General features: G+C 37.5%; 1 long non-coding RNA gene across 1 annotated transcript; it reads right to left on the reverse strand.

Moving 5' to 3' along the window:
* Positions 1-2,985: 2,985 nt before the first annotated feature.
* On the reverse strand, positions 2,986-12,567 carry LOC107774184 (uncharacterized). Its single transcript, XR_001645445.2, has 4 exons — positions 12,180-12,567; positions 4,196-4,265; positions 3,753-3,867; positions 2,986-3,289 (listed from the first exon to the last, which is right to left on the reverse strand). It is a non-coding gene; the product is annotated as an uncharacterized LOC107774184 (long non-coding RNA).
* Between the last annotated feature and the right edge of the window lie 793 nt (positions 12,568-13,360).

Below are 13,360 nucleotides of genomic sequence, written 5' to 3' on the forward strand. Positions count from 1 at the left end.
AATTTCAATTCATATCCTACGAGTTTAAACATAAACTAACTAAACTAAAGAAATTCAACCCATACCCTAAACTAAACTAATTCATAAATAATTGACTAATTAACAAAACTAATTAGTTAATAAAATTAATTAACAAAACTAATTAAAACAAGACCTAAACCCTAATCCTCAATAAAATGCAATGTTCAAATAATTAAAACACTAATCAATTGAAACTAATTCATAACTAATTAACAAAACCTGGAAATAATAAATAAATGGGTTGTAATTCAAACCTAGAATTTTGTAGGAGATGGAGAAGGAGATCGAGGGGCGGCAGTGGCAGTGGCAGAGGCGACGACGACGGCGCGGCGACGACTGGATGGCGAGGGGAGGCCTGGACGGTGAGGGGGAGGGGCTGGGAGAAGGAGAGATGGGAAGGAAGAAGAGGGAAATTTTTTTAGAGAAATGGGGGTTTCCCCCGTTTTTCACTTCTCTGATTTTAGAATTACCGACCAAAGTTGGTCGGTAATTTTGGTCGGTACATTAAGTGCTGACCGTTTGACCAAAAACCGACCAACTTTGGTCGGTTTTTTTTTAAAAAAAATTAAAATCTTTAACCGACCAACGTTGGTCGGTAATTTTAAATATAAATTCTTAAATATTATAAAATATTTAAGAATAATAAAATAATTATTAAAATTTAAAAAATTGGATCCAAATTACCGACCAACGTTAGTCGGTAATCCAAAATTTTCTTGTCTGACCAGCTATTGACCAATTTACCGACCAATGTTGGTCGGTATTTTGTTTAAAAAAAATGTAAATATTTTTTTTCCCAGTTTGCGTCCAACCTGGACGGTTTTTGGTCGCATTTTTTGACCGACCAACGTTGGTCGGAAATAGTTGGTCGGTTTTTAGCAGATTTTTAGTAGTGATTCCCTGTCGGTGTTGATTGAGCATTTGGAGGTGTTGCTGATGATGTAGCATCAGATCCAAAAGAGTCATGAAGATTTGGCCCGTAGTAGCATTTTGCTTGAGATCCAAGACCATATACTCTTCTTTTCTTTTCTCCTCCCGCGGCTTGATAATATGTTTTACACTGATCAATATCAGATAGAGTCTATGTTTGTGTTGTAATATCTCCTGATATTTTTTCTGTAGAAGAGTTAATAATTAGTGAAATAAAAAGACTAAATAATATTGAGCATTCAATTTACAAAATGAAAAGATATATGAAAGTAAAGTCAATAAAATTATTTAAAAAGTTATCTTACATGTACAATTCGGGATTTCTCAGCAACAAAAGATTTTCCATTATTACCATGTGTATGAACGTGCAAATGCAACTCACTTGGTGTTGGATTTCGACCTTTTTTAACAGCCTATACAAAAGTTATTCAATTAAGAAGATAGACCAATCAAGTTCTGTTATCAATTTTGTACTATAGTACTACTAATCATGATACACCTCCTAACTAGAAACAAAACTTTCCCACTGCAGATGACTTCACATCTCATGATTGTGTCAGAATGACTGGCCTGAGTCAGATATCCATCAATAACCATAGCTGGATCCATAAATGGAACCTAGCATTTCACCACTTTTGCTGCTAGCATGGAAGCTCAGATATGCAATTTGAAGCTAATTTCTTTAAATTTAAAAGACTATAGTACTATGGGGAAGCAAGCAGGTTCCAGTATGCACAGGTTCCAGTTAGTTTTGGCAGAAAAAGAAAGCTGCCAAACCCATCATATGTATGATACAATATGCACAGGTTCCAGACTTCCAGTTAGTTTTTCCTTCTTTTTTACTTTTATGAACTTAGAGAAGAGAAACTGAGATGAGTAATTTCCTGCATGGTTTACATTTTACAACAGGTGGCTGTTCTTGTCCTTTAAAACCACATTACAAGTAAAAAATCAAGTCAGAATTGCAGGTCATTTCTCCAAAGTACTTGGCAAAGATGGAAAATGGAAAGGTTTATCAAACTATAGAGAGGCGCATTTTTGTTAAAGACAAGTAGCAAAGTTCAAGACTCAAAATAACACCAGCTTTAGCATTTTCTTGTTTACGCAAGGAGATAATGAAATATACTAGACATATTTTGCTAATACTATGAGACAACATACCAGATGATCAGGCTCGTCCAAAAAATCAAGACATTTTCTGAAGAAACTCACACATCTAGACTTGTTTTCAGGAGACAAATACATGCAATTAAAATTCAATGTAAGCCGTTAAAGAAACCAAGACCCACAAAGAAGAGAACAATATGTGTATTTACGACTAACATTCTATGTGATCTATATGCGTTGTTGGCTAAATTAGTTTGCTTTCTCTGTTGGCAATGGAAAAATCGTGAGATTTCTGTTGTGAAGTTGTATAATGTATAAAATTGTTCTATTTCAATAATTAACTATTTGGCCAAACTTCATCAAGTTGTACAAGAAGGCATAGAATTTACTATCTGATATTTTTATAGGTAACCAATAGCCTGGTAAATTTCTGTATTACATTTTGTTTTCAATTTCCACGTCCTAAAATTCAGAGTGTTAGCTGTGGCATCAACATCCATATGACCACCTCTCCTCTACACTCCAGCAAACTTCAATGATATTAGACCAGGGATGACAAGTGTACATATATTATGTCCTAGAGATTAGCTTAGTGGAACATAAGATGTATACACACCCAGAGATCCAGACATTCATATGTACTCACATAGAAGAAAATCAGACCCAAGTAATAGGGATTAAAGAGTGAAATCCAAGTTATTGTGCAATTAAGGTAAATAGAAAACCTGCTTAGTATTCCACGTGAACAATGATTGTAAATCTGCTGATATGTTCAAGGTCAAACTGATATGCATGCAAAGAAAAGTATATATGATATAGTCAATGTCACGACCCAAAATTCATAAAAGTCGTGATGGCGCCGCTGTCAGACAAGCCAACAATAAATACTAAATAAATTCTCATTTTAATATTTTTGAAGTCATAGTTGTTCCCCTCAATTAAATAGCAGAAGATGAAGTTTACAAAATACGTAATAATATCTTTAAAAATTTCCAATACAGTGCAACCCATAATCATCCCAAAACCCGGTGTCACAAGTGCATGAGCATTTACTAGGGAATTAAAATTTAAAATACAGCATCTGTCCAGAATATAAATTAGACAGAAAATTATAATATCTCTGAAGGAGACTCTGTTGGCTGCGGATCGTAATACAGAATGTAGCTCACCTATGTCCCCGCAACTATTAACCATACCTCTGCGCCCATAAGGCAGCTAGATATATATGTACCTGCACAATACAATATGCAGCAAGTGCAGCATGAGTACGAAAATAACGTGTACTCAGTAAGCATCAAAGCTAATCTCGAAGAGGTAGAGACGAGATGGCCGACTATGACACTCACTATGGGTCAATAATATTAAATAATCATGAAAATAAAAATATTTATATCAACGTGATTCACAGAGTTAACAATAATTTTATTAAACCAGTAGAAGTAATTAAATTTCTTCAATTCCAATAAATTTCCAATTTATCAATCAAATTCCTTCAAATGCAACAATTTCTAATCTATTAATTAAATCCTTCAATTTCAATAAAAATTCCAATTTATCAAATAGCTTTACAAGCTGCAATTCAGTTTCAATAAATTTCCAATTTATCAAATAGCTTTACAAGCTGTAATAAACTATCCAAGTATCGTATAATTATTATTATAATTAAGTACGATTTCTACCGAGGTCGTACGAACCTATCCAGAGTTTCATGTACACTGCCGAGGGACGTGCGACACGATCCATAGATGCATTGATCCTGCCGAGGCGTTCGGCCCGCTCCACAAGAAAAGAGGACATTTTCTTATGTACCTCCGGAATGAGAGTATGTTAGAGAGGAAGAACAATTTCTTTTAATAATTAATTAATTTAAACAGAAATAAGCATATGAGATTTTCATCTTTTACTATCTCTCACTAACAATTTATGATATATATCAAATAATGTAATTAAATAACAGATATAATTTACACAAGTAATTCATGCTTTGAGTCCTAAACTACCCGGACTTTAGCATTAATAGTTGCTACGCACGGACGCTCGTCACCTCGTACGTACGTAGCCCCCACAATTAGCAACAGTTATTAATTTAATTACATATGGGGTAATTCCCCATCACAAGATTAGACAAGAGACATACCTCAATTTGCTCGAATTTAATCCAATAGAAGGCCTTTTTCCACGATTATCCAACTCTGACTGGTTTGAATCTAGCCAATAATAATTCAATACAATCACTAAAATTTATTGGAATTAATTCCATAAGAAAATACTAATTTTTAGCTCAAAAATTGCTCGTGGAGCCCACGTCTCAGAACCCAACAAAAGTTATAAAATCCGAACATCTATTCCGATACGAGTTCAATCATACCAATTTTATCAAATTCCGATAACAGCTCGACATCCAAATCTTAAATTTTTGTTTTTGGAAGATTTTGCAAAAAATGTTAATTTTCTTCCATTTAAATCCGAAATAAATGATGAATATAACCATAGAATCATGAAGTATACTCACTTTCGGATATAGAACACTTACCCCTATCCATATGGTAAAAATCGCCTCAAAAATCGCTTCAATCCGAGCTCCATAGCTCCTAATGTGTTAAAATGGCCGAAACCTCAAAGTATATCTTCTGTCCAGGCATTTACTCTTCGCGATCGCGAAGCACAAAATTTTTCAGCCCCAAAATTGCTCTTCGCGATCGCGGAAAACCAATCGCGATCGCGAAGAACAAACTCCCCCAACTCTTTCAGACAGCCTCTAGTATAATGGTCATAACATTTTCTACAAAACTCCAAATTGTAAATGGTTTAACTTTCAGAAAACTAGACACCAAGAGCTATAACTTTGATTTGTTGCTCATCTCCCAATTCCTTATATATTTCTAGATATAAGCTTCCAATGCCAGCCTTGTGCAACGGAGATTTCCAAACTCTTCCCAGACAGTCTATAGTATATCCACCATAGCTTTTTATACACAACTCCAAATCACAAATGGTTTACCTTTCTACAAACTACATATCAAGGACTACAACTTTAATTTTTGGATCATCTCCAAATTCATTATAGATTGTGAGATATAAGCTTCCAAAGTCGGGTCAGTGCAGCAGAGATTTGTTCTACGCGATCGCGAAAGAGCTTCCGCGATCGCGATTCACAAGGCCCCAAACTGCTGTTTGCTCTTCGCGAACGCGAGCAAATGTTCGCGATCGCGATGCACACCTCTGTAGGCAAAAACCAGCAGTTAAAAATGGCCTAGAAATGGTCCGAAAACACCCCGAAACTCACCCAAGCCCCTCGGGACCTCAACCAATTATACCAACAAGTCCTAAAACATCATACGAACTTAGTCGAAGCCTCAAATCACATCAAAACAACACTAAAACCACGAATCATCCTCCAATTCAAGCTTAATGAAACTTAAGATTTCCAACTTCTACATTCGATACCGAAACCTATCAAATCAAGTCCGATTGACCTCAAGTTTTACACACAAGTCATAAATGACATAACGGAACTATAAAAATTTTCGGAATTGGATTCCGACCCCGATATCAAAAAGTCAACTCCCATGTCTAACTTCCAAACTTAAATTCTTGTTTTAGCCATTTCAAGCTTAATTTAACTATGGACTTCCAAATAAAATTTTGAACACGCTCCTAAGTCCAAAATTACCATACGGAGCTATTGGAACCGTCAAATCCCGATTCCGGGGTCGTTTTCTCAAAATGTTGACCGAAGTCAAACTTGCCCTTTTAAGGCTAACTTAAGGAACCAAGTGTTCCGATTTTAAAACACTTTCAAATCCCGAACCAACCATCCCCGCAAGTCGTAAATCATTAAAAACATATACAGGAAGTATTCTTTTAAGGAACGGGGTTCCAAAAGTTAAAATGACCAGTTGGGTCATTACATTCTCTCCCATTTAAATATACGTTCATCCTCGAACGTGCTAAGGATTGTTCCGGAGTTGTCCCAAAATTACTGTTTAACACTTCGAGCATCTACCCGTGCTACCACAACCAATTGAGCACATTAGCTCGAGCCAATCTGAAGATTCTCCCCTTTCTTTAGAAAATTAATCCTTAGAGCCAAATTCTAACATCCAGAATTTTCCACTATGCCCGTTTTCAACCTATGAACACCGTATCAATCACTACACGATGCACCAGTACAGGATTGCATACCTTAGTTGAATCCACACCTTGCACCGAATAATTCACATGACCATAATAACTTCCTCTGATAATGATAGTCAAAATTTCACGAATCCGATGCTCACAATGCACCTCATGGCATATATTAGTCTTGCTCTATCTCTTGCAATACCGCCACAACGGAAGAGATGTGTAGAAATTCATAAACAACTGCCGAGTCAACAACCCATTGAATCTCTCCTCTTGACTAGAATCATCACCTCATTATGAACCAAATAATGGTATTTGCTCTTTAATATACTGCATATAATCTGATACACTGATCCCAGATCCAATAATCTAGTCTCTCCTAGTATAAGTTGCTCAGGCAATAAGCCACCCGAGACATGATCAAAAGTCTCATGTGATTCCATAATGTGCCAACAAGCTATGGACTCGATTACAATACATAAGGAAAACAAACTATGGAAAGGATTACTCAACCCACGTGACTAATTAAATAACTAAAAAGGTGTCATGAACCTTCCTCAGAAAATGGGACACAAAACACACAAAATAGAATATAGGGAACTGTACTCATCATCACACTGGTGCGGCGTGCAACCCGATCCACACAAAAAGAATCTATAAGAAAATACTTACCGAGCTAGAATGCTCATTACTTAGAAAATATCTGAACATCGGACACAAGCACGCTAAGTGCATAATACCATCCTTGGAAGGACCGACAGCGCCATATGCTACAAAACTCAAGCACAACTAAGGTGCAATATATGATCTGAATCTCGAGAGCCATCCTGCTCACATAACACCATCGCTACGCGGAACCTCAACATATAAGAATTTTATCAATCCATTTCGAAACTCACACAGCACAATATAGTATTACATGAAATAATTGACGACAAAACGATATCCAACGTTTGAATACTCCTCCATAGGGAGCGGTTATGCTGAAATGAACACATCCAGCCTGATATAGAGCCCATATTCATATTCAAATCCATCCACAGACCTCAAGCCGATTCTGATCGCATCGTACTATGCTAATAACCTTTCAAGTATCCATAATAACCCTTTTTCCCATAACATACAAGAATAGCCATCATAACCGGAACAATACTTCCACAGTCGACAACCAAATGAACCGAGCGCCCTCTAGGCATAAATTCTCGAATCAGCGATATTACCACAATCTTTATACTTGGTTTCAATCTTCACTCAATCAAGTGACTACATGTCACTCTTACACAATCTTTCCATGAGACCTGCTCCCGCGACCTTCCGCACCAGGTAACAAGTCTACACATCCATGCTACCAGTTACACTAATGTTGGCATATCAAGAATCCACAAATCAATACACAAGGTCTCTTACACTTGGCATCGACCTTAGATGATGCCAAAAACAATACCATATTACTTTAGACATCTAAATCCTTTTCCTGCTCATCCGAGCTCATGACATCCTTGTCAACACCGAACCGAAATCTTGAATCCTCAACTTTCGAATTCCATGCTACTTAGTGCACTTAATCACGCAAGTGCGCAGGAGTACAAGAATTCCATCATAACTCCCGAACCACTAATAGGGTAAATACTTCATCATATAGAAACCTTCTACTTAACTTATTTCAAGAGAACCATTGCAACACCTGACTGAATTCCCATATACACAGAAAACACCGGCCTTAAGTAGTGGTCTATACCACCATAACTCTTATGGGATCCCTCTACACATAACATGTCATAATACTTGAATTCCTCCAAATAAAATCAATTACGGCGGCCGTCAAGCCTCGCACGTACCGCCACCAATCACATGCATAATTAAATGGGCTGAAGGAACTGATCATTGCCACCATCGTGCCGATTCAACCATTGTTAGCCGATCCGTATTTTCTCAATTTACTCTCAACTTTCCTTAGAAATAATAATAGCTCCATTCATTACATCATGAACTCAAATCCGCACTCATCCTAAGTGCACTTATTTTACGAGACCACGCTATTTCAAAACCCACTAATTATCTCAAATCCCTTCTTGTGCGCACTTTTACATCTTCAACTCGTACACCCATTCTGATACTTCTTTTATGAATCCGAAGTTATTTTCTTCCGTTTCTCTAATGCTACACCACAACCTGAAGATAACGTAGAGTACTCCAACTTATAGACTCGAGATCCTTAGACACCACACTTTAAATTTTTGAATCCGCTAGGTTCGTTATTGAGAGTCACTTGCTCTGACTTGTTCCCAAACATGATCAACTCCAAGGCCCTGCTAGCACATGGACATTTTCTTAAGGAAACACCCGACTATCTCACTTTCCCTGTGCATTACATCTACACGAAGCATAATCTCTGAGTCTTCCCACAAACCTGAATATGAATTGATAAGGCCGAATATGGCACACATTCCCCAAATCCTTTGCTCAAATTACCACCGATGTTTTCTTTCCTTAGTCGTAATGACCCACCAAATACACCGATAACCAGATTCCGCACAAGTTGACACTACGCAATCCAATCATAGATGGTGGGGCTCTCCCACTTAGCTTGAAGCTACAATTACATAATTCTGCAATCCACTGAGATTCTTTCTTCATTGTTGACATGATCCTACACACGCAACTCGCCAAATTTCTCGAATTCCTCCTATTAACCTTTAATAAACACTCTGAACCACTAGCTATATTTACATATTAAATCTCTTACCGGGTAGCCAGTGGAATTCTTGGTAGAAGCTTCGTCAACACCACACGACCGCTAACCTGCTCATAGGAGATAACCCACATGTGGAAATTACATGCCGACATATTCCAACGTCGCTGCATTGGGTGTGATTACTACAAAATCAGTAGATCATTCCGAGTCCGAGCTCATTCACCAGTTGCACTAGTCCGTTCACTCCTCATGGACGTCAACTAAAGGTGCGACAATACATTCTAATCCAAAGTCATGTTGTATCCTTCTTCATATCAAGCAACCCCCTCATGTTGTATCCAATCTTCCTCAATATAGCAGCTAATATTACAACTTAAGTCAGTAGACCTAGTCACAGTCCATCCTAAGTCCCAAATCACTTCAAACTTTCCTCAAGCCGTGTAGTTATCCTACCACGTAACTCATATGCTACCTTGCCACTCTTCTTTAAGCAACTACTCGATTTCTGTTTCTCACACTTGGCCTCCTAGGAACTTAACCACCACAAGACACCTTCCACATGTCCTTCCTTATCCTTCGCTGCCCAGTTGTTGCCTTAACTAAAAATACGTCTCGGTAACACTTGAACCAATAGCTCGTTACCAGCTTTAAACCTTTTTGAGGATCATCCTTCTCGAGACATCAATACTAGGAACACCACTTCAATCCTGAACCACTGCACACCGTGATCTCTAACAACTGCTTCCCCAACACGAATTCCTAACACCCCGCCGTGAAGGCGAGTTGAATAAGACCATAACACCAGTAAACCTTATCGCATTTAATAAGGCGATGACACCACATCACAATTGAGAACTCTACCACGCTCGAAAATATCAAGCTTCGTTACTCCATCAACCCCAAACCTGAACATTCATAGTCCGATTGCCTTTTCTCCGCTGGAATTAAAACATGGAACCTCTAAATCATGTACTGAGAAAAACCTTCTTTCAAGTCGTTTACTGCCCTAACACATAGATAGGCAGTTTACCATTTCATAAACATTGTGCGATAACAACGCACAAATTGTCATAACAATCAATGCCAAATCTCAAAACCTTAGGTAGTACTGATACTTAATTTGAAATGACAGAGCGGCCTTTCGCAAGGCGAGGACAATAGCCCAATTAATTACACAGGGAGAAGCATCCTGTACTACATCTGTAGTACCATTAAGTATTTCCTCGATCCCCAATTTATAACAAGCGCTTCACGTCGCATAAGATTGAGTAGGAAGGAAATGAAGGCATAAGCCTCAAAGGAATCAAAAAGGGAAGTATTCCTAACAGCCCTGTAACCTCTCGAAGATAAGTACAGACGTCTCCGTACCGATCCGCAAGACTCTACTAGACTTGCTCATGACTCGTGAGACCTAAGTGAACCGAGTGCTCTGATACCATGTTGTCATGACCCAAAATCCATATAGGTCGTGATGGCGCCGGACACCGCTGTCAGACAAGCCAACAATAAATACTAAATAAATTCTCATTTTAATATTTTTGAAGTCATAGTTGTTCCCCTCAATTAAATAGCAGAAGATGACATTTACCAAATACGTACTAATATCTTTAAAAATTTCCAATACAGTGCAATCCATAATCATCCCAAAACCCGGTATCACAAGTGCATGAACATGAAAAATTGCTCTTCGCGATCGCGGAAAACCAATCGCGATCGCGAAGAACAAACTCCCCCAACTCTTTCATACAGCCTCTAGTATAATGGTCATAACGTTTTGTACAAAATGTAAATTGTAAATGGTTTATTTTTCTGATAACTAGACACAAAGAGCTATAACTTTCATTTGTTGCTCATCTCCCAATTCCTTATATATTTCTAGATATAAGCTTCCAAAATCAGCCATGTGCAACGGAGATTTCCAAACTTTTCCTAGATAGCCTATACTATATCCACCATAACCTTTTGTACACAACTCCAAATCACAAATTCTTTACCTTTATAAAAACTAGACATCAAGGGCTACAACTTTCATTTTTGGATCCTCTCCAAATTCCTTATAGATTGTGAGATATAAGCTTCCAAAGTCGGGTCAGTGCAACAGAGATTTGTTCTACGCGATCGCGAAAGAGCTTCCACAATCGTGATTCACAAGGCCCCAAACTGCTGTTTGCTCTTCACGAATGCGAGCAAATGTTCGCGATCGCGATGCACACCTCTGTAGGCAGAAACCAGGAGTTAAAAATGGCCTAGAAATGATCTGAAACCACCCCGAAACTCACCTGAGCCCCTCGGGACCTCAACCAATTATACCAACAAGTCCTAAAACATCATACGAACTTAGTCGAAGCCTTAAATCACATCAAAACAACGCTAAAACCATGAATCATCCTCCAATTCAAGCTTAATGAAACTTAAGATTTCCAACTTCTACATTCGGTACCGAAACCTACCAAATCAAGTCCGATTGACCTCAAATTTTGCACACAAGTCATAAATGACATAACGGAGCTATGAAAATTTTCGAAACTGGATTCCGATCCCGATATTAAAAAGTCAACTCTCCGGTCAAACTTCCAAACTTAATTCTTGTTTTAGCCATTTCAAGCTTAATTTAACTACGGACTTCCAAATAAAATTCTGAACACGCTCCTAAGTCCAAAATCACTATACGGAGCTATTGGAACCGTCAAATCTCGATTCCGGGGTCGTTTTCTCAAAATGTTGACCGAAGTCAAACTTGCCCTATTAAGGCTAACTTAAGAACCCAAGTGTTCCGATTTCAACCCGAACACTTCCAAATTCCGAACCAACCATCCCCGCAATGTGAAGTTTTATTTTAGGGAACGGGGTTCCAAAAGTTAAAATGACCGGTTGGGTTATTACAGTCAAACTTCTTTGAAAAATTAAGCAGTTCATAGAACCACTTAATCAACGATGTTAACTAGGAAGCTTAACATAGCTAACAATTTCATGTAGATCAACAAGATAAAGAAAATAAACTGATACCTTAGGATACATACATTGTTTTATTAAACCTTATGATACATACAATACCATATGCTACCCTGTTTATCCAAAAAAATATAAGATTGTCCAGGCAGCAATTCACGCTCTTTCCAGCAAGAATGGGCTGTCGGCTTTAGTTTGCTAGGAACTAGTAGATATGCTGACAATTCTAAGCAAGTTTGAGAGGAAGACATTATAATGATTCTCACCCAGATCTGACTTTAGTTTTAGCAAAGTTGAACAATGATTCTCGCCCAGATCTACAAGACAGGAATGAAATCACAAAGAAGCTTACCCTTTCGCCTGAGAATCTTGCGGAGCAGCAACACACGACTTCAAATTTCAGAATTCTGCAGCAAAAATCTTGCAATTTCGAAAGTTTTCTTCTATTTTTCAGACATTAACCCTAGATTCACGCCCAATTTTTTGTATTTGAAGAAAATAACTCACACTGTTGGTGAAAAATACTCAAGGAAAAGAGACGTCAAAGTTGAGATTATATCATCTTTTTGTTCAAAACCTAGCAGCAGTGGAACTAAAAAGGTCTTTATTAATCTATTCAAAGAATATTCAGATGATGAAATTCAGTTTTTGGGTTGTCAATTTTCATCCTCCAGACCTAAAAAGTCAAGAAGGCATTTAGATTCGAAAGTGGGAGTCTGATAGAGAGGAGAGAAAGTGGGCATGTTGTGCCCTAATTGTTGGAATGTCTTTTAACTAAGGTAATTTTATTTTTAGGATAAAACTTTTAGCAACGGAAATAGCGACGGGCCTAATTGCTGTCGCTAATAATAACTAATGAAATTTTATTTTAAGAAAACTAGATTTTAGCAACGGAAATAGCGACGGAAAATTTTGTCGCAATCAACTTTGGAATGTCTTGATAAGTAAAATAAATGCAGGGACAGATTTTTTGACGTTAAATCTGTCGCTAAGTTTTAATAATTTTTGTCGCCCCACTTTCGTCGCTAATTTTTTGTAGGTAAAATAAAGGCGCTAATATTTAGCGGTAATTTTAGCAACAAATATAAGTTTTTGTCGCTATTCCGTCGCTATATTTGATACAAATTATTTTTGTAGCTTATTTGGTGACAAACTATAAAATTCGTCACTAATCCATCGTTATTTAGCTACGGAGTATCTTTTGTCACTAAATTCCGTCGCTAAACGCTATTTTTTTGTAGTGCGAAGGCTTGGTGTGGTTGTGGTATTGGAATAATTCTTAAGAAATGTGTGTTTATTGTGTTTGTTATATATTTTGAGTAACTTGCCTTGTTGTTTCGATGAGCTATTTGATGCACTTGACATTTTTTGTTGATTTGGGCTGCAATAGTACACTTGCACATGCATACACTATAACATACTACTTATACTAGCTCATGTGTATGAAACTTGACATTTATTAAATATGTCCATGTACTTTGATATTATCCGTTTCATGATGAGATTGTGAGCCTGTGAGTTGTCTGTGCAGCA

This window comes from Nicotiana tabacum, chromosome 23 (assembly GCF_000715075.1).
Source record: "Nicotiana tabacum cultivar K326 chromosome 23, ASM71507v2, whole genome shotgun sequence".
Lineage (NCBI taxonomy): Eukaryota > Viridiplantae > Streptophyta > Magnoliopsida > Solanales > Solanaceae > Nicotiana > Nicotiana tabacum.